Below are 20059 nucleotides of genomic sequence, written 5' to 3' on the forward strand. Positions count from 1 at the left end.
TATATATATATATATATTTTGCAGTTGCCTGCCTGTGTGTAAGAGGCCACAGGCCCACAGACTGTACTGTGTGCACACCACTCATATCGGGTGGCACAGTACCTTGCAGATAAAAAAGTATTTTAATTTTTACCCTTTAATATAATTGCAGTTGCCTGCCAGTGTGTGTCAGGCCCACAGACTGTACTGTGCCCACTGCCAGTGCCCAACACTCATATAGGGTGGCACAGAACCATGCAGATAAAGTCATTACATTTTTTCTCTGTAATATAATTGCAGTTGCCTGCCAGTGTGTGTAAGGCCGACAGACTGTACTGTGCCCACTGCCCACCACTCATATAGGGTGGCACAGCACTTTGCAGATAAAAAATGTATTTAATTTTTCCTCTGTAATATAATTGCAGTTGCCTGCCAGTGAGTGTCAGGTCCACAGACTGTACTGTGCCCACTGCCCACCACTCATATAGGGTGGCACAGCACCTTGCAGATAAAAAAGTAATTTAATTTTTTCTCTGTAATATAATTGCAGTTGCCTGCCAGTGAGTGTCAGGCCCACAGACTGTACTGTGCCCACTGCCCGCCACTCATATAGGGTGGCACAGTACCTTGCACGCATAGTACCACTAATCTAAAAAAAAAATGACAGGCAGAGGCAGGCCACCCCGCAGGGGCCGTCGTGGTCATGGTGCTGTGATTTCCTTTGGCCCTAGAATAATGCCCAGTGTTCAGACGCCACATACCCTGAACTCGAAAAATTCTGAGGACATAGTTGACTGGCTTACACAGGACACCCAATCTTCTACAGCTTCCGCTCGGAACCTTGATGCACCATCCTCCTCCAGCTCAGCTTCAGACACCTCTCAAGTTACCACTCACCCGCCTGCCCGCCACCACCACCAACAGTAGCACCACAGCCACTTCACTTGATCTGTCAGAGGAGTTATTTACACATCAGTTGGAAGAAATGAGTGATGCGCAACCATTAGTGCCAGAGGAGGTAGATAACAGGGATATGTCTCAGTCAGGCAGCATAACACACATGGACGTATGCGGTGTGATGATGATGATGATGCTGTACCCGCTGCTGCTTCCTTTGCTGAGTTGTCAAATACAAGTGAAGCGGTTGATGATGACGATGTGTCCGTGGATGTCACGTGGGTGCCCGCTCGAAGAGAAGAAGAACAGGGGGAAAGTTCAGATGGGGAGACAGAGAGGAGGAGGAGACGAGTTGGAAGCAGGTGGAGGTCGTCGCAAGGAGCTAGTGACACAGTCAGACAGCATGTATCGGCACCCGGGGTCAGCCAGACAGCACGCCAATCAACGCATGCTGTTGCCACCAACAGAATGCCGTCATTGCAAAGCTCAGCAGTGTGGCATTTTTTTTGTGTGTCTGCCTCTGATAACAGCGATGCCATTTGCAACCTATGCCAAAAGAAACTGAGTCGTGGGAAGTCCAACACCCACCTAGGTACAACTGCTTTGCGAAGGCACATGATCTCACATCACAAACGCCTATGGGATCAACACATGATGAGAACAAGCAGCACACAAACTCAAAGCCACCATCCTCCTCCTGGTCCAGCATCTTCAGCCACGTCAACCACTTCTGTCCTCCTTGCCCCCTATCAACCACCCGCCACTCCGCCTCTCACCTTCAGCAGTTCCTGCTCATCTGCCCACAGTCAGGTGTCTGTCAAGGAAATGTTTGAGCGTAAGAAGCCAATGTCACAGAGTCACCCCCTTGCCTGGAGTCTGACAGCTGGCTTGTCGGAACTCTTAGCCCGCCAGCTTTTACCATACAAGCTGGTGGAGTCTGAGGCCTTCAAAAAATTTGTAGCTATTGGGACACAGCAGTGGAAGGTACCCGGCCGAAAAAAAATTTCACAAAAGGTAATCCCCAACCTGTACTCTATTGTGGAAAAGGAAGTCATGGCATGTCTGGCACACAGTGTTGGGGCAAGGGTCCATCTGACCACTGATACCTGGTCTGCAAAGCACGGTCAGGGCAGGTATATCACGTACACTGCGCATTGGGTAAACCTGCTGACGGCTGCCAAGCATAGAATGCGTGGCTCTGCAGAGGAGTTGGTGACACCGGCACGACTTGCAGGCAGGCCTGCTGCCTCCTCCTCTATTCCTCCTACTCCATCCTCTTCGCTAACCTCCTCGGCTGAGTCCTCTTCTGCTGCTGCGTCTTGCTCCACATCAACTGCACCCCCCCAGCTCCCCAGGGGCTATTCCACATCCCGGATACGACAGTGTCACGCCGTCTTGGGGTTGACTTGCCTGAAAGCAGAGAGTCGCATTGGACCAGCACTCCTGTCCGCCCTGAACGCACAGGTGGATCAGTGGCTGACCCCACACCAACTGGAGATAAGCAAAGTGGTGTGTGACAACGGAAGCAATTTGTTGGCGGCATTGAATTTGGGCAAGTTGACACATGTGCCGTGCATGGCACATGTGTTGAATCTGATAGTACAACGCTTTGTGCATAAGTTCCCAGGCTTACAGGACATCCTCAAGCAGGCCAAGAAGGTGTGTGGCCATTTCAGGCGTTCCTACACGGCCATGGCACACTTTTCCGATATTCAGCGGCGAAACAACATGCCAGTGAGGCGCTTGATTTGCGACAGCCCGATACGTTGGAATTCCACACTTCTAATGTTTGACCGCCTGCTCCAACAAGAAAAAGACGTCATCGAGTATTTGTATGACCGGGGTGATAGGGCAGCCTCTGTAGAGCTGGGTATTTTTTTGCCACGTTACTGGATGCTCATGCGCAATGCCTGTAGGCTCATGCGTCCTTTTGAGGAGGTGACAGACCTAGTCAGTCGCACCGACGGCACCATCAGCGACATCATCCCATTTGTTTTCTTCCTGGAGCGTGCCCTGGGAAGAGTGCTGGATCAGGCCGTAGATGAGCATGAAGAGGAAGAGTTGTGGTCACCATCACCACCAGAAACAGCCTTATCATCATCGCTTACTGGACCTGCGGCAACGCTGGAAGAGGAGTCTGAGGAAGAGGAGTCAGAGGAGGAATGTGGCTTTTAGGAGGAGGAACACCAACCACAGCAGGCATCCCAGGGTGCTCGTTGTCACCTATCTGGTACCCGTGGTGTTGTACGTGGCTGGGGGGAAGAACAGGCCTTCAATGAGATCAGTGAGGACGAGGAATGGGACATGAGTAGCTCGGCATCCAACCTTGTGCAAATGGGGTCTTTCATGCTCTCATGCCTGTTGAGGGACCCTCGTATAAAAAGGCTGAAGGAGAACGACCTGTACTGGGTGGCCACGCTACTAGACCCCTGGTATAAGCAGAAAGTGTCTGAAATGTTACCGAATTACCGGCAGTCGGAAAGGATGCAGCAGTTCCAAAACAAGTTAAAAAGTATGCTTTACACAGCGTATAAGGGTGATGTCACAGCACAACGAGAATCTAACAGAAGAAGAGGTGAAAGTAATCCTCCTCCTACCATGCCAGCTAGGACAGGATGCTTTACAGACGTGTTGTTGATGGAGGACATGCAGAGCTTTTTAAGTCCTACGCATCGCCACAGCCCTTCGGGGTCCACCCTCAGAGAACAACTCGACCGACAGGTAGCAGACTACCTCGCCTTAATTGCAGATATCGACACTCTGAGGAGCGATGAACCCCTTGACTACTGGGTGTGCAGGCTTGACCTGTGGCCTGAGCTATCCCAAATTGCTATAGAACTTCTGGCCTGCCCCGCTTTAAGTGTCCTGTCAGAAAGGACCTTCAGCGCAGCAGGAGGTATTGTCACTGAGAAGAGAAGTCGCCTAGGTCAAAAAAGTCTAGATTACCTCACCTTTATTAAGATGAATGAGGCATGGATCCCGAAGGGACTGACAGTGGGGGATGCATTTGACTAAAAAAGGCCTGATGAGATGCCTTGGGCTAAAAATGGTCCACACCCTGCTGTATTTATTCTCTGCATGCCGGATGACTTGCTTGACTTCTCCGCCACAAACTAAGGTTCAAGCCGCAATGTTTTAGTGCACTTTCTGCCTGGAAAACATACATTTTTCTGGCCGCCGCTACAGCAGCGGCTGCAACAATACCTAATTTTTCAGGCATGTGTACATGCCTAATTTTTCTGGCCTCTGGTGCTGCACTGTGGCTGCAAAAACAAAACAAACAAAAAAGGCACATACATGTGTCAATTCCCCTTTGTGATCATTACCTTGTTGTGGTGAAGGGGCTTGTGTATCACAATGAAGCGATCACCTCTATGAGTGTGTTGGCAATGTTGGCACACCCCAGATGATAAGGTCGTTGCTTCATTGTGAATAGAGCAAAAGCGGTCGGCTGGATAATTTTTCATAGAAAAAACATAAATTTTCTTTGTGATCATCTAAGGTGATCATTAAAGCCTACTAGGCCAACAATGGGCCCACACTGCAGAATCATTGTTTTCTGGGTCACTTAACTGTCACTGAACTACCTCAGCATGACCACAGGCTTTGAAAAACGGCCATCGCCTGCAATCTCCCAAATGTGCGCACGAGCACATTCATACGCCAAGATTGACGCATAGAGGAATAAAATTTATGTCATGAGTGTGTCAACTATTGACAACTCTTTGCGGTTGTCTAAAATCTATTCGATACACGTCCCCTGATAGGGGATGTAACAGGGATTAAACTGATACGAATAGTACTACTTAACACACCACTCATATAGGATGGCACAGTACATTGCACGGCGCACGTGCAGTGCCCCAAATTGGAAGTAAGAGGATGACCAACCAACTTTTTCCATCTCCCGGTTCCTAAAATCTATTCCATACACCGGCCCCTGATGGGGGACAAAACAGAGATTAAACTGGTAAGAACAGATTTTTTTAATTTAAAAAAAAAAGAGGACAGCCTCTGCGGAGCTGGGTATTTTTTGGCCGCGTTACTGAACGCTCATGCACAATGACAAACCTGGTCAGTCAAACCCAAGGCAACATCATCGACCTCATCCCATATATGTTTTTTCTGGAGCGTGCCCTGCGAAGAGTGCTGGATCAGGCCGTAGATGAGCATGAAGAGGAAGAGTTGTGGTCACCATCACCACCAGAAGCAGCCTTGTCGTTGTTGATTGCTGGACCTGCGGCAACGCAGAGAGAGGAGTCTGAAGAAGAGGAGTCAGAGGAGGAAGGTGGCTTTGAGGAGGTGGAAGACCAACCACAGCAGGCATCCCAGGGGGCTTGTTGTCACCTTTCGGGGACCCTTGGTGTTGTACGTGGCTGGGTGGAGGAAGAGACCTTCAATAACGTCAGTGAGGACAAGGAACGGGACATGGCTAGCTTTGTATCCAACCTTGTGCAAATGGGGAGTTTGTGGTTGTGCAAATGGACTGTTTGCGGTTGTTTGCGGTGCTTAACGGGGAGTTTGGTCTGTCACCGTGAAGCAGGCGTAACCCTTACACTACCTGATCGATATAACATCATACCTGATCGTATACACACCTTGGATGTTTTAACCACTTAAGCCCCGGAGAATTTTCCTGCTCAAAGACCAGGGCCTATTTTGCGATTCGACACTGCGTGACTTTAACGGACGATTGCGCGATCGTGTGACGCTGTACCCAAATGAAATTGACGTCCTTTTTTTCCCACAAACAGAGCTTTCTTTTGGTGTGCAATTGATTACCTGTGCAATTTTTATTTCTTGCACTATTAAGAAAAAAAAGTGCGTCAATTTTGAAAAAATAACAATATTTTTCACATTTTTTTATAAGAAATTCCCCCCAAAAAATGTAAAAATCTAAATTTTTTAACATTTTAGGCCAATTTGTTTTCTGCTACATATTTTTGGTAAAAAGAAAATTCGCAATAAGCGTATTTTGATTGGTTTGCGCAAAAGTTATTGCGTTTACTAACTAAGGGAAAGATTTATGTCATTTTTATTGTTTTTTTTAACTAGTAATGGCGGCGATCTGCGATTGTTTTTGCGGGACTGCAACATTGCAGCGGACAGTTCGGACCCCTGACTAACATTTTTGACACTTTTGGAGGTACCAGTGACATTACTACAGTAATCAGTGCTATACATATGCACTGTTACTGTAAAAATGACACTGGCAGGGAAGGGGTTAACTTTATTAGTGATCAAGGGGTTAAGTGTGTCCCTAGGGGCGTGATTCTAACTGTAAAGGGGCGTGGCTTGTGATGTAACCACAGAGACATACGATCCTACATAGCAGGATCGTATGATCTCTGCAGTTACACCAGGGAGAATGACAGGCGGCTTTGTTTACATCAGCCGGCTGCCTTTCTCCCTCTCCAGCGGGAGATCGCGAGTGGCCGGCGGACATCGGAGCCGCCAGTCACAAGCGCGGGGATGGCCGTGAACGAGCGGGAGTGCGCCTCCGGCGGCACGCGCTCGCCCCCTACAGGCTCCTGGGCGAGCAACGTAGTATTACGTCGCTTTGCCCAGGAGGGGCTGACTGCTGCAGCAAATATATTGTGGGTGGTCGGCAAGTGGTTAAAGCACGTTATTCCAAACAATTTAGGAATGTTAGGTAATTTATGCCCTTTATGGATTAAAACCCGACTCTGCATAACTACGTAATTTTCCATGGGAGTTTTGCCATGGATCCCCCTCTGGCATGCCACAGTCCAGGTGTTAGTCCCCTTGAAACAACTTTTCCATCACTATTGTGGCCAGAAAGAGTCCCTGTGGGTTTTAAAATTCGCCTGGCTATTGAAGTCTATGGCGGTTCGCCCGTTCGTGAACATTTGCGGAAGTTTGCGTTCGCTGTTCGCAAACGGAAAATTTTATTTTCGCGACATCTCTAGTTTTTAATAGGGCAGCTGTAACCAACACCTCCAATCTCATCTCATTTATTGGACTCCAGTTGGCTGACATCTCACTCCAATTAGCTCTTGGAGATGTCATTAGTCTAGGGGTTCACATACTTTTTCCACCTGCACTGTGAATGTTTACATGGTGTGTTCAATAAAAACATGGCAACATTTCATTCTTTGTGTGTTATTAGTTTAAGCAGACTGTGATTGTCTATTGTTGTGACTTAGATGATGATCAGATCACATTTTATGACCAATTTGTGCACAAATCCATATCATTCCAAAGGGCTCACATACTTTTTCTTGCAGCTGTGTATATATATATATATATTTTTTTTTTTTTTTATATTTAAGGGTATGCAGTAATAAACAGTAGTATGGCATGACATCACATGCCTGAAGTAGGTCATCTGTGGTTACATAATGGAAATTCAGGTAATAGAGGTTAATAGTCACTAACCACAACATATACCAAATGTCAATACAGTAACAGATCATAACTAACAATTCAAGATAATAGATAACTGTAGAAAAAAGCATTGCCATGTGGTAAACTGTATTAGAAGGAACATCACTCGTACAATTTTTCTTAGTTTTCACACAAGGTAAAAGACAACTGTGTGACAAGAGTACACAATCAAAAAGACAGAAGGTGTAAGATAGCCGGAGGTGCCATAACAATAATCCTAGACATACAAAGGTCATGTAGCTGGGTCGCACGGCTGGTGTTGTTCAAACTGTTATTGTTATTAAAGTTCTGCTAGGACAGTGACTTTGGCATTATGGGAGATGTAGTATGGGAGGAGCAAGATCATAGACTGCTGGGAGAGAGAGACCCTTTTCCCAGGGAGCAATAGGACTTGCGGAGCTTGCTGGGGGTGTCTATATAAAGGGGGGCGGGACTCCACTTCGCTCTCTTGCCTCGAGGACAGCGTGCTGGAAAGAAGGGGAAGAGCTGCTGCGGATCGCAGGAACTTAGGCCGAGGCCTAGTGGCAGACACCGGAGTGAAGCCGGCGGTGTGAGTGAGCAGAGGAAGTCTCGGTAGCGTGACCGAGTGGAAGGTTGCTGACAGGCGGACAGAGACTCTGAGAGGAGCAGTGCCTGCTCGCAGAGGAGAGCGGAGCTCCCGATTTGGGTGAGAGACATCCACCATCCATATCTCTGTTAAACACAGACCTAGGCTGAAGCAGGAAGCAGGGCAGGACAACTAGACTGTGTACTTTCATAAGGCCCTACTATCATTCAGCTAAACCACTGGACACTGCAGATATACATACCCCCCAACCGTCCCGGATTTCCTGGGACCGTCCCGGTATTTCAAGTAAATCCTGGCATCCCGCGGAGCCCGGCTGGAGTCACGGAAACCAGTGCCAACTCCTTTATTACATGCGTACTGTAGCAGATCATTAGGGAGCCTCCCCCGCACCTCCCACACACTAACCTCCTGTAGGTATGCCACAGCACCGCCCCTAGAGAAGATGTCACGAGTGCGGGCTGGAAAACAACACAGGAGATGGCCAAACTTTTAGACCCGCCCACCTTTGCTGATTGGAGGCAAGAACTGGAGGTAGGGACTGGCCCTTCAAACCCAGGCAGCAAAACATATCTCCTGCCCCGCCCACCTGCAGGGAAGGGAGTTTCAGCAACTTTCCACTGACTGGATTGGAGAGGACTGGGGAGGATGGCCCATTCATCACCCTTCAAGCAGAGGAAGTATGAGTGTGAGTATGGGAGTGTGTATGTATATGAGTGTGTGTATGTGTATACAGTATGTGTATATGTGTGTGTGTATGTATGTATACAGTATGTGTATATGTGTGTGTGTGTATGTGTGTATATGTGTATGTATACAGTATGTGTATATGTGTGTGTGTATATGTATGTGTGTATACATATATATAATGTGTATGTATGTATACAGTATGTGTGTATGTATGTATGTGTGTGTGTGTGTGTGTGTGTGTGTGTGTGTGTGTGTGTGTGTGTGTGTATGTATGTATGTACAGTGTGTGTATGTATGTATATATGTGTGTGTATATATATATATATGTGTGTGTGTGTTTGTGTATGAGATTGTATGGGTCTGTACGTGGTATGTGAGAGTGTGTGAGAATGTCTGTTTGTGTGTCTTTCTGTATGTGTTGCACTGCCAAATAATAAAAATGTGAGCCCACCATAATTTCCATAAAATACATAATATAATTACATTCATAAACAATAAAAAAAAATATAAAGTACAACATTCATATACAGTGAAGTGTAAAGTTTCATGCTGTACTGCACTTGTTTGTTCTTTCACCATCTACAAATTTTCATGAACTTCTTCAATCACCTATTTATTGATTTATTTATATTTTATGAACTTTCCAAATCACTTATTCATGGATATATTTATTACACTTCACTTTATATGAATTGTGTACTTTATACAGGGAGCTGCTCAGAGAAGCTATTCCATTCACTTTACATCTCGGATCCTCGTATGCAGCTCAATCAAAGAGGGAGGGTCCCTCTATTTCCATATAAGGGCTGCGATGCAATTTTGATGCATTTTTCAGTGCGATTATGTAGTGCTAATTTGGATGTGGTTAGCGTATCCTATGGAGCCAAATCACACTGGGATCACACCAAAGTAGCATAGGAATCTTTTCCAAAATCGCACTGCACAGTCGCATTGATGTGTATGGGCTAGGGATAGACCGATATGTTTTTTTCAGGGCCGATACCGATACCGATACCGATATTTTTGTAACAACATATCGGTATCTGCCAATATGGGCCGATATTTTGTACATTTAAAGTTTTGAAAAATAAAGAAAATTTTTGACACAAATCTGGTACTGAACATGTTAATTTTTGTTTAATGCTTAATAGCTGGCTTGCTGGCACCCTGTGGTGGGTGGCTGGCTGGCACCCTGTGGTGGGTGGCTGGCTGGCAGCCAGTGGTGGATGGCTGGCTTGCTGGCACCCTGTGGTGGGTGGCTGGCTGGCACCCTGTGGTGGGTGGCTGGCTGGTACAGTGCCTGTGGGTGGCTGGCTGTCTGGCACCCTGTCTGTGGGTGGCTGGCTGTCTGGCATCCTGTGGTGGGTGGCTAGCTGGCACCCTGTGGTGGGTGGCCAGCAGGCACCCTGTGGTGGGTGGTTGGTTGGCACAGGGGCTGTGGGTTGCTGGCTGGCTGGCTAGTACAGTGCCTGTGGGTTGCTGGCTGGCTGGTACAGGGCCTGTGGGTGGCTGGATGGCTGGTACAGTACCTGTGAGTGTCTGGATGGCTCGCTGCTACAGTGCCCGTGGCTGGCACCGGGCTGCTGTGGGTGGGTGTATGGCTGTGATACATTCCCACGAGACTAGTCCCGACTCCAGACAAGGCTGTCCAAGGCGAGGGAGGGGGCCCAAGAAGGCAGAATGACGTCACAAAAATATCTGCAATATCGGCCAGTTTCGGGGCCGATACCAATATATCGGGAAAGTGCATATTGGCCTTGCGGATAATCGGTCTATCCCTAGTATGGGCACATTGAAACAAATGTGATTTCCCTTGTCACGCAATTCTGTGAGACTCATCGCATCAGAAATCACACCAAAGTGAACCAGCACTCAAAGTCAGATCGCAGCAGAGGGAACCTAGCCTTAAAATGTAGGCTGCATGCTCCTGAAAGCATGCTGTATTTGCTTACCTACCCAAGCCCTGAGGCTGGCAGGTCATGCTTGCATATCTGTGAAAAATGATTGGTGCGCTAAATGATGATTTTTCACTAATATCTATTACACTTCTTGGTAGCAGCTTTAATATTTATATCAGCGCACCTTTATTTTTATTATTAATGCTTGCATATCTGATTGCACTAAACCCAGAACCTGCATTCACTATATCTGGTCTCTCACAGTACACAGAACATGGAAATCAGCAGTATATAGCAGTCTTGTGACTTCTATAAGTGTTGGTTTAAAGCTTGTAGGAGGAGTTTTCATTCTACTCTGACTATCCTATGAGACTGCATGACCCCCTGACCCTCTGTCTGGTCAGTGCTGATTGGTCCTGTAATGATCACATGCACCCTCCCAAGAAAACAAAAACTCTCTAGCAACACACACCAAACTCAGCATGTGCAAAGTGCCCCCAGGGCTCTGTTCTATCAGCAGATGGATTGGGGACTGTGGAAGAAGGGGAGGATCAGAGAAGACCGGGTCAAACAGCCTTTTTTACACAATGCAGAGGATTAACACCTTAGATTCCACAATGAGTATAACCGGCCTGCTTTACTGCATACACAGACTGATTTAACTGTTGTGGGTTTAGTAATAATTTAAGGTTTCTATAATCCATCATTTTTTCATTTAAAGTGGTTGTAAACCCACTTTGATCACATATACCTATAGGTAAGCCTATATTAAGGCTTACCTATAGGGGCTGTAAATATCTCCTAAACATGCACCGTTTAGGACATGGGTGTCCAACCTTTTGGCTTCTCTGGGCCACATTGAGTGCAGAGAAATGTTCTTGGGCCGCATATAAAATATATACTATAGTTAAGGTATATAAGTAATAAAATGCCGCCGCACCCCCTGCACTAATTTAACACAACTAGCGGATGATCAAATGAAATGGAATCAGTGTACAGAGGTTTACTTCTTCTGAGAGATATTAAAGGAACACCCTAACCACCATGACCACTTCAGTGATTTGGAGAAGTGGTCATGATGGTAGGAGTCAGAAACACTGCACATGCCCGCCTCCCATAATCCCCCCCCCCCCCCCGAGGCAGCTTCTGCTTACCGTTAGTTGGAAGCCGCTGTGGCCATGCCCCCGACCCAACTTCATTCCTCCCCAGCAAAAAAAATAATTGTCATGGGGCAGTGGGCCGCATTGCCTGGGGTTCCGGGCCGCATGTGGCCCCCGGGCCGCAGGTTGGACATGCCTGGTTTAGGAGATATTTACAGTGCATGTAGCCGATGACGTCATCGGCGTATGCGCTCTGAAGGAACAGCCACCCATGCCGTTCCTTCAGAGCCCAGTGCCGTGAACGGCGGCTCCCGCGCGCATGGAGTAATGTGATGTAATTGCTCCTCCGGTCAATCAGATGGCCGGAGGACGCAAACAAGAGAGCAGGGCGGCTGGACATGTCAGCCGCCCTGTTGCTGAGCGGGCGGCACTGCGAGGGCTTCGTTTTAAGGTAAGTATTTCATAATGAGCTGGTATGCGATGCATACTAGCTCATTATGCCTTTGTCTTTACAGGGTTTTTTTTTCTTTTAGGGATTACTTCCTCTTTAACATGATGCACATTGGACAAACTTTACATATGTGGTTGGCTATCACTCAATACATAAAAGATATTGCCTAAGAATTTTCACTTTATCCAATCAATGACTCCAGGGTTACTTTTAATTTCTTGTGATTTCTTGTGATTGTATTGAGGATTGCCACGACTGCCTTGGAATAATTTGGATCAAAACACTGTTGGGCTCTAAGTTTAGGTTTTTTAAAATGAACCAGTCAGGGTATCAAAAACAATTGAGAACTGTCCATGAGACCTTTTTATATTTGCAACAACATTTACATTTTCAAGACAAACTTTTGGGTTGAACCCTTTTCTTCTAATGTCCAACCAGTACTAATGCACAAAGTTCACTGCTTGGACCTTAGAAGAATGGGGTACACCCTGAAATGCTTGCCCTGAAGATTTGAATCCATCTAGTGGTCAAAATGCAATATGATTTTCTTATTCTGGTATTTCAGAAAACGATACTGTATTTTGTCCACAAGATGGAGAATGTAACATGTTACTAAAGGTGAACTTAAAATTTAATAACATGGTCCTGCATACGATAACAAGTTTGGCTTGCCTCAGATTTCTGTACATACAACAAAGCAAATGTTTTAGGTAGGCAATGACAGCTTCAGATGCCTAAGAGAACAATGATGTGTACACATTAGCACGTATGTGGCCTTATGTAAATATCTGGAAAAATACTAGACGTATGTTTCACACCAGAAGATCTGGAATCCCTTGTTTTTTTTTAGAAAATTAGGAAATAAGGGTTGTACTGGTATCATAGTGGAGGTCTGCAGATTACTATTTTGAGAGGCAAATAAATTATATAAGGTATAGACATTTATATGTATACATGTACAGTATATAAGGTCATAGACATTTTTCATGAAAAGTTCTTCGACTATACAATAAATAAATATATTTGACATAATATGGATGTTTCCTTTGGCAGCTCTAATTGTCCTTTTGTTGTCCATTGGTTTAATTTTTTTAACTTTCTTTTGAATCCTTGTAGTATGGGATGCATGTCTATGTGGATAAATACGTTGTCATGATTCAGAGGATACCAGACAGCTGTTACAGTGATATTATCTATGAAACAAAAAGCATGAATTTCCACGTCAACCTCTCTGTCGCTTTCTTCAGTGTGTCTATAGCTGCTTGCAATGAAGCCGGGAACTCCACAGCCAGCACTCTGGTCCAACCTTTGAATTCACCTGGTAATGTGTCCATTTAGATTTTGCACTAATTTCAATATATATATATATATATATTTAAAATCCCTCAAAATGTGCTCACAAAATATTGTTTTAAATTCTAAAATAAATGTAAATCTGTGGCAAAAGGACATTTAAAAAGAAAGCTATGTATTAGACTAGTGCCCCAACGTCTAAGTACATAGATATGTGCAGGCACAGTACAATATCTTCACATGTATGGCTTGATAATGCGGTTTGACAAATATGGTTTTTAAAGACTATTTTTATTTTTCAACTATAGCTGCGCACTTTTGATGCAAGTTAATTTCTATATAGTATTCACATTGAAAAAAAATTCCTAGTGTTTAGACCGCAACTAACACAACTAGAGAAAATCTAATTTTGGGCATTCTGCTGATTAGGTAGCACACATTATGACTCTAGAGGACTCGTACTATAGTATAGTGAACCATCCTTGTTAATAAATTTCACACTTATTTGCATAGTGTACGCAGGAACCCTGATGCACATTGCAAATCTGTTAACTCCCTCAGCTTATAGATTTTGCTCATCAGTAGGGATGATTGAACGGTTCGGGTCGACCATCGGTTCGGCCCGAACATTGGGTGTTCGAGGTTTGGCCGAATTTAGAACTTTTTGCCCAAAAAATTCGGAATTCGGCAACCAGAACCGACCAAAATGCAATGGTTCAGGAAATGGGCTTTAAAAGCCTGTGATTGGACCAGAACCATTAGCAAAAGCCAATTGAGGGGGCAGGAGAATGCTAGGAATGTGATTGGAGTGACTAGGGGGTCCATAGTCCAATCATTAGTGAATACGCCCCCCAGTATATAAGATAGCCCCCGCCAAATTCCTAGCATTGTTATACAGGACATGGAAGAGAGTGGAAGCAGTTCTGTTAATTTTACTTTAAAAGTGTCATTTAGCATTTATTAGTGTGAGGAAAGGGATATCTAGTGTAGTTAGAGTGCTCCTTTAGTTAGCTTCAAAAATGTAGTTTCTGTAGGGAAAGTGTGAAGTGTCAGGGTGACCGTAATGTAGTGTAGGGTTAACTGACTGCTATGGCAGGGTGACCGTAATGTAGTGTAGGGTGAACTGACAGTGACTGCTATGGCATGGTGACCAAACCCTTCCATATCAGGGTGACCGCTATAGAGAAAAGCTAGTTTCTCTTGTGTCACTTTCGCTGCAGGGATATGGCTTCGCCGTCAGCATTCTTTTTGGCTGCAGGCGTCTATAGTGATTTTTTGAGCACATGTTTGGAGTCAGGCATGACATCTGAACATGTGTATAGGGGGTATATATACACACCCATGTCTGTATATATACACCTGCACATATATAGGTGTGAAAGGAGCAGAAAAAACTACTTGCACTAATGAAATAATTAACACCAATATAGTTACGCTCCTATCACACCTATATATGTCTAGGTGTGTATATACATATAAGTATGTGTGTATATACACCACTATACACAAGTTCAGATGTTTTGCCTGCCTCCAAAGAACCCAAAAAAATGCCCAAAAAAACGCTAGAGTAAAAAAAAAAAAAAAAAAAAACGCCCAGGTGGGTTGTTGCAGGCATTTTTTTGGGGTTTTTGGAGGCAGGCAAAACATCTGAACTTGTGTATAGTGGTATATATTCCACTATACACAAGTTCAGATGTTTTTCCAGACTCCAAAGAACCCAAAAAATGCCCAAAAAAACACTTGCTACTAAACCGGCAAGGTGTGAAAAGCAAGAAGCCAACATCCTGTTCTGTAAGTGTTCTAATACAAACAATATTTTTTTATGGTTCTGGACATGCTACAGAGCTGAAACTTCACATGTACACTTTTTAGACCCCCCAGACACTAAATCCAAAGACATTTTTTTTTTTAATTTTTTTTTTTTCAATAATTGGCTCTCTATCAAAAATCTATTAAAAATGACAATTTTTAAGAACTTTTTTTGTGTGATTTTGTGTCTGGGGGGTCTAAAAGGTGTACCTGTGAAGTTTCAGCTCTGTAGCATGTCCAGAACCCCCAAAAAAAGATCATATAGGTGTAAAAGGAGGGTCCCACATCCCTGCTCTACTGAAAAATTATCTTTTTTTCTGGTTCTGGACATGCTACAGAGCTGAACAGGTACACTTTTTAGACCCCCCAGATACTAAATCCAAAGAAATTATTAATTTTTTTTTTAATTTTTTCAGTAATTGGCTCTCTATCAAAAATGACAATTTTTAAGAACTTTTTTTTGTGTGATTAATAGTCCCTGGGGTATGACCCAGAACCCTAGGCACTTTTTAGGGGCATTTATTGGGTTTTAGGGCTTCAAAATGGTGTTTTTTGATTACCGAAGTTCAGGTCCCATTGATTTCAATGGGGTTCTGAAATCCGGGCCGAACTTTCGGGAAGTTCGGATGTTCTGGCCGAACCGAACTTTTCAAAAGTTCGATTATCCCTACTCATCAGTACAGGCATCATTGTGCTATCATACACCCATATTTGTTAGTAAATTAGGTCCTATAGACCATCTTCAACACCCTCATTCAGCTACAATGTGATGTAATCAGCTATAAACACTGCTACTGAATCAATTATGTTATCACTGTACAAAAATTTGGCAATGTAGTGACTAATTACCAATGGCAGGAACTGCCCCCTTATTCTATAGAAAAAGGAAATAGCCCTCAACATCCCATTCATGATTGAGTCCCCTCGGCTTCCAGGAACCCAGAGTAAAAGTACAGCATAGTTATTTGTTTTACATAGCAGTCTGAATCTCTACCCCCCCCCCCCCCCTTATGGGGACTACAATTTTCTCCACACCCTGTATACTCAAGGCTGATGAGTCACCAGCATGACACTCATTAAAATGTTTAGCTACATCGGTAGAATTATTTTTTTCTATATCATATAAAGGGTCATGCAGACGATCTCGCAGTCTGCGGGTTGTTGTACTGTATGGAGCAAAGTTACAAGTAATGGCATACACCAAATATTTTATGTTGCAAGTAATAAAAGAGGAAATAGCTATCTCTTTGCGTACCCTGGCTGACTCTGATAGGGACTTGCTTGATGCAGACATTACCTTGGAGGAGATCCAGGAGGCCATTGGTGGATTACAATGTGGTAAGACTCTCAGGGGTGACAGCTAACTGCATTTTACTCCCAATTTCAGGAGATTATTGCTCCTAAACTTTCTGCCTTATTAACTGAATTCTTGACCATGTCTTCCTTGCCTGAAACTTTGGAACAAGCAGAAACTGTTTTACTACCCAAGTCTGGCAAGGATACGCAGGACTGTGCATTCAATCTCTTTACCTAATGTTGACGCAAAAATCTTTGCCAAATCCTAGCAGTGCGCCTTTCTAAAGCGATTGAGGACTTGATTGATGTAGGCCAAACAGGGTTTATGTCGGGCAAGGGTACTGACATTAATCTCAGACAACTTTTTTCTAATCTTTCCATTCCTCATGACAATATAGGCAATAGGATCATTGCCTTGCTGGATGCTGAAGGGTGTTTGACTCGGTTAAGTGGGTTTATCTTTGGAAGGTCACTTTGGCTTTGGGCTCAAATTTCTTCATTGGCTTCAATTGCTGTACTGTTCCCCTAGAGCGCAGGTCTGCACCAACGACCAGCTCTCCACTCCTTTTCCTCTATACCGTGGCACACGTCATGGCCCCTAGCCTGTTTGCCCTGGCCTTGGAGCCGCTGGCTATTTTGATCTGGGGGGCATCTGAGATTCAGGGCTTACGTGTGGGGAGGTTGGAGGAAAATATATCTTTATATGCGGAGGACACCTTACAGTACTTTAATGATGCGGGCCCATCTCTATCGGCTGTGTTACATATATTCAAACACCTTTGATCCTTTTCAGGCATTAGAATTGGTCTAAGTGTCTGCTTTTTCCCCTAGACCAGTAAACTATTAGCTCTGCCAATCCTACCCTGTTGTGTTGGGTTACAGAATTTAAATATTTGGGGGTCTGTGAGACTCTCAATATTTCTAGTTTCTTTGAATTTAATCTTGTCCTGCTATTAGGTACTCTTAAATCTCACTGTTCTTCTTGGGCTGGACTACCGCTTAATCACATCAACCTTCTTAAAATGATTACTCTGCCCAAGTTTAATTATATTTTTCGGGAATGTCCTATTTGGGTCCCAGTTTCTCCTTTTTTCAGGAGGTTGAAACGTGCGAGTTCTATTATGTGGAACGCTGCGCTGCCCAGGTTAGCCAAGTCCACCCTATGGCTACCCACTAGCTTGGGGGGTGGTTGGCTTTATCTAATTTTCACATTTATTACTGGGTCGCAATGTTGATCTCCATGTACTGGTGGTTTACAGGGCCCCAATTTAATCTGCTGCGGTTTGTATGGAAGACACCTTTTTGGGCTCCTTGGCCAACCTCCGAAACTTGGTCTACAGGGGACCCAAAGCTTACTACGATCTCCAAGGGCCGATGTATGCTACCTGGAGGGTGTGGGGGGTTGCTCGCCATTGTTTTATGAACCATTGGTCACCTGCACAACCCCTTTGGGGCAATCCTTTCCTTCCTCAACTTTGTACCATCCCTGATCCCCAATTACGGCCGCGTAAGGGAGTAAAAACTCTGGCAGATATTATGCCTTGGGGGACTCTTCTGTCATTCATGCAACTTGCTGAGAGGTTACATCTACCATCTTGGATGTAGTTTTGTTACTGTCAACTGTTACATGCAAATAGGGCCCAGTTTCCCCATCTGCCCCTCCTCCAGGCCAATCCAGTTGAGGAATTGCTCGCCCAGAGGGATATTTATAAACCCTTCTCCACTCTCTGTGGGGCACTCCTTAATACAAACTCTCCTGGAGCTGGAAAGAGTGTGGGATATGTGGAGAGAGGACATTCCCTTTTTGGATAGGGAAATCTGGGTGAGTGTCTAGAGAGCCGTCCTAAACTGGTAATTTCTTCCAGAAACAAACTTATGTTATGTTTCTGCATAGGGTGTACTATACCCCTGTGAGGCTCCAAAAGATGTACCCGACACATAATCCACAGTGTCCTGTGTGTCGTGTTCATTTTGGGATCTACCTGCATATGTTATGGGACCAAATGTTGCAAAATTCTGGTCAGAAGTATTTAAACTGATTAATCTTAGGTTGCAGTCAAACTTCCAGCTTCCCCAGAATTGGCCCTTCTGGGAGTCCACGAGGATGAACAGCACTCTCATCGCACAATATAAAGAAAGCGCCAATTACACTTCATAAATGTGCCACAAAGTTAAACAGAACACTGCTTTTTCATTACAGGTCAAAGAAATATATCACGTTCAGCAATATTCATATGTGTACATAAAGCATTGTTTTTTTTTTTGTTTTTTTGATGAATCAAACTAAAACAGACAACAAAAAAATAAAGGTTAAATTACCCAACTGGTGTCAGAAGCCAGATTTAAAACCTGGGACCTCCACTGTGCCTGGCAATGACTACTTACTGAACCAACTGGAATGCTGGACGGTACCCTGGACAAATCCTTGAATGATCCTGCCGTGAATCTTAATTGCCTTGAACCTTTAACCCTGAACCCTTTGCTCCTACCATGAACTTCCTGATTTAAGCCATTTCCCTGCACTTCCTGTTCACCAGCCAATACCTCGCTTGTCTCTCCTACTGCCGTCCGTATCTTCGCTACCTTTCATTATCGACATTTAGCTTGTTCCTCGACTACACTTCTGCCTAATCCCAACCTGCAAACTACTCGTTACCAACTTTTGGCTACTCCTAGACTACGCTTCTGCTTGATCCCAACCCACTATATCTGCTACTGGACCCGGTCTTGCTCACCTCCTGGTGATGCGATTTTGAGGACCGCTACCTGGTACTAACACGCAGCAAAATCCATCTCCACCATCAGGAATGCTGGTGAACACCGTACTTAGATTCTGCACCTCGGGTGAGCCTTGCATCATCTGCCAGAGTGACCTGCCTGTGTTCCTATCCAGCTGATTCCTGTGTAAGCTGCTATAGCTACTGGTCTTCGAGCCTGACTCCAGATCGTGACAACTCTCTTCGGAGTGTGCTACTACTTTTCATTTTATACGTTTGTAACTTTTAGCAGTATCCTCTGAGTTTTCCTATCAGGTTATATGTAGATGAGACTTTCTAAACAATTATGCTATTTCTCCTCCTCTCAAAGACTGTCAGCCACTGTTTCCATGGATTCCACCCATCTGCCCCATATTCTAGAAAACTTTTTTGGACACCTCCTGGCATCATAAGTCATTCTGTATAGGGTAACATTCAAATTGACCAGGGACATTCGGGCTGATAGAGTAAGGTAATCAATCTTAATTCATTGTATTGCAATCAGTTTACGCACATAGAAGAATAACAATAATAAGCTCCTCCTCAATTATTCTCAAAAGCTCAACCATAGGGTTGCATATGTCTGGTAGGTCAAAGGTTTCCGCAAATATTACACTTCCTACACACCAAGATGACATAACGCCCCTTCGGGTCTGTCTTGATGTGTATAACATGCACATTCGCTGTCCTGGTAACCAGAATAGCGACTCCCCTAGCATAGGTAGAGTATTTAGCATGTGTTACTTGCATAATATTTGCTCATTGCAGCGTCATAACCCTAGAATCCTGCAGGTGGTTCTCCTGTAGCAAAAAAAATATATATATATCAGGTTTATATCTTTTGATATAGTCAAATACTAAGGAGTGCTTGACCTTAGAATTAAGGCCCCTGACATTCCAGGACAGTGAGTTTATCT

The 20059-nt window shown here is 44.6% G+C and overlaps 1 long non-coding RNA gene across 1 annotated transcript; it reads left to right on the forward strand.

Annotated features, from left to right (window-relative positions):
- Positions 1-472: 472 nt before the first annotated feature.
- On the forward strand, positions 473-4136 carry LOC309546645. The gene is made up of 2 exons (XR_014224944.1): positions 473-543; positions 3795-4136. It is a non-coding gene; the product is annotated as an uncharacterized lncRNA (long non-coding RNA).
- Positions 4137-20059: the final 15923 nt, after the last annotated feature.

Source organism: Pelophylax lessonae, assembly GCF_965119305.1.
Source record: "Pelophylax lessonae genome assembly, chromosome: 1".
In the NCBI taxonomy this organism is placed as follows: domain Eukaryota; kingdom Metazoa; phylum Chordata; class Amphibia; order Anura; family Ranidae; genus Pelophylax; species Pelophylax lessonae.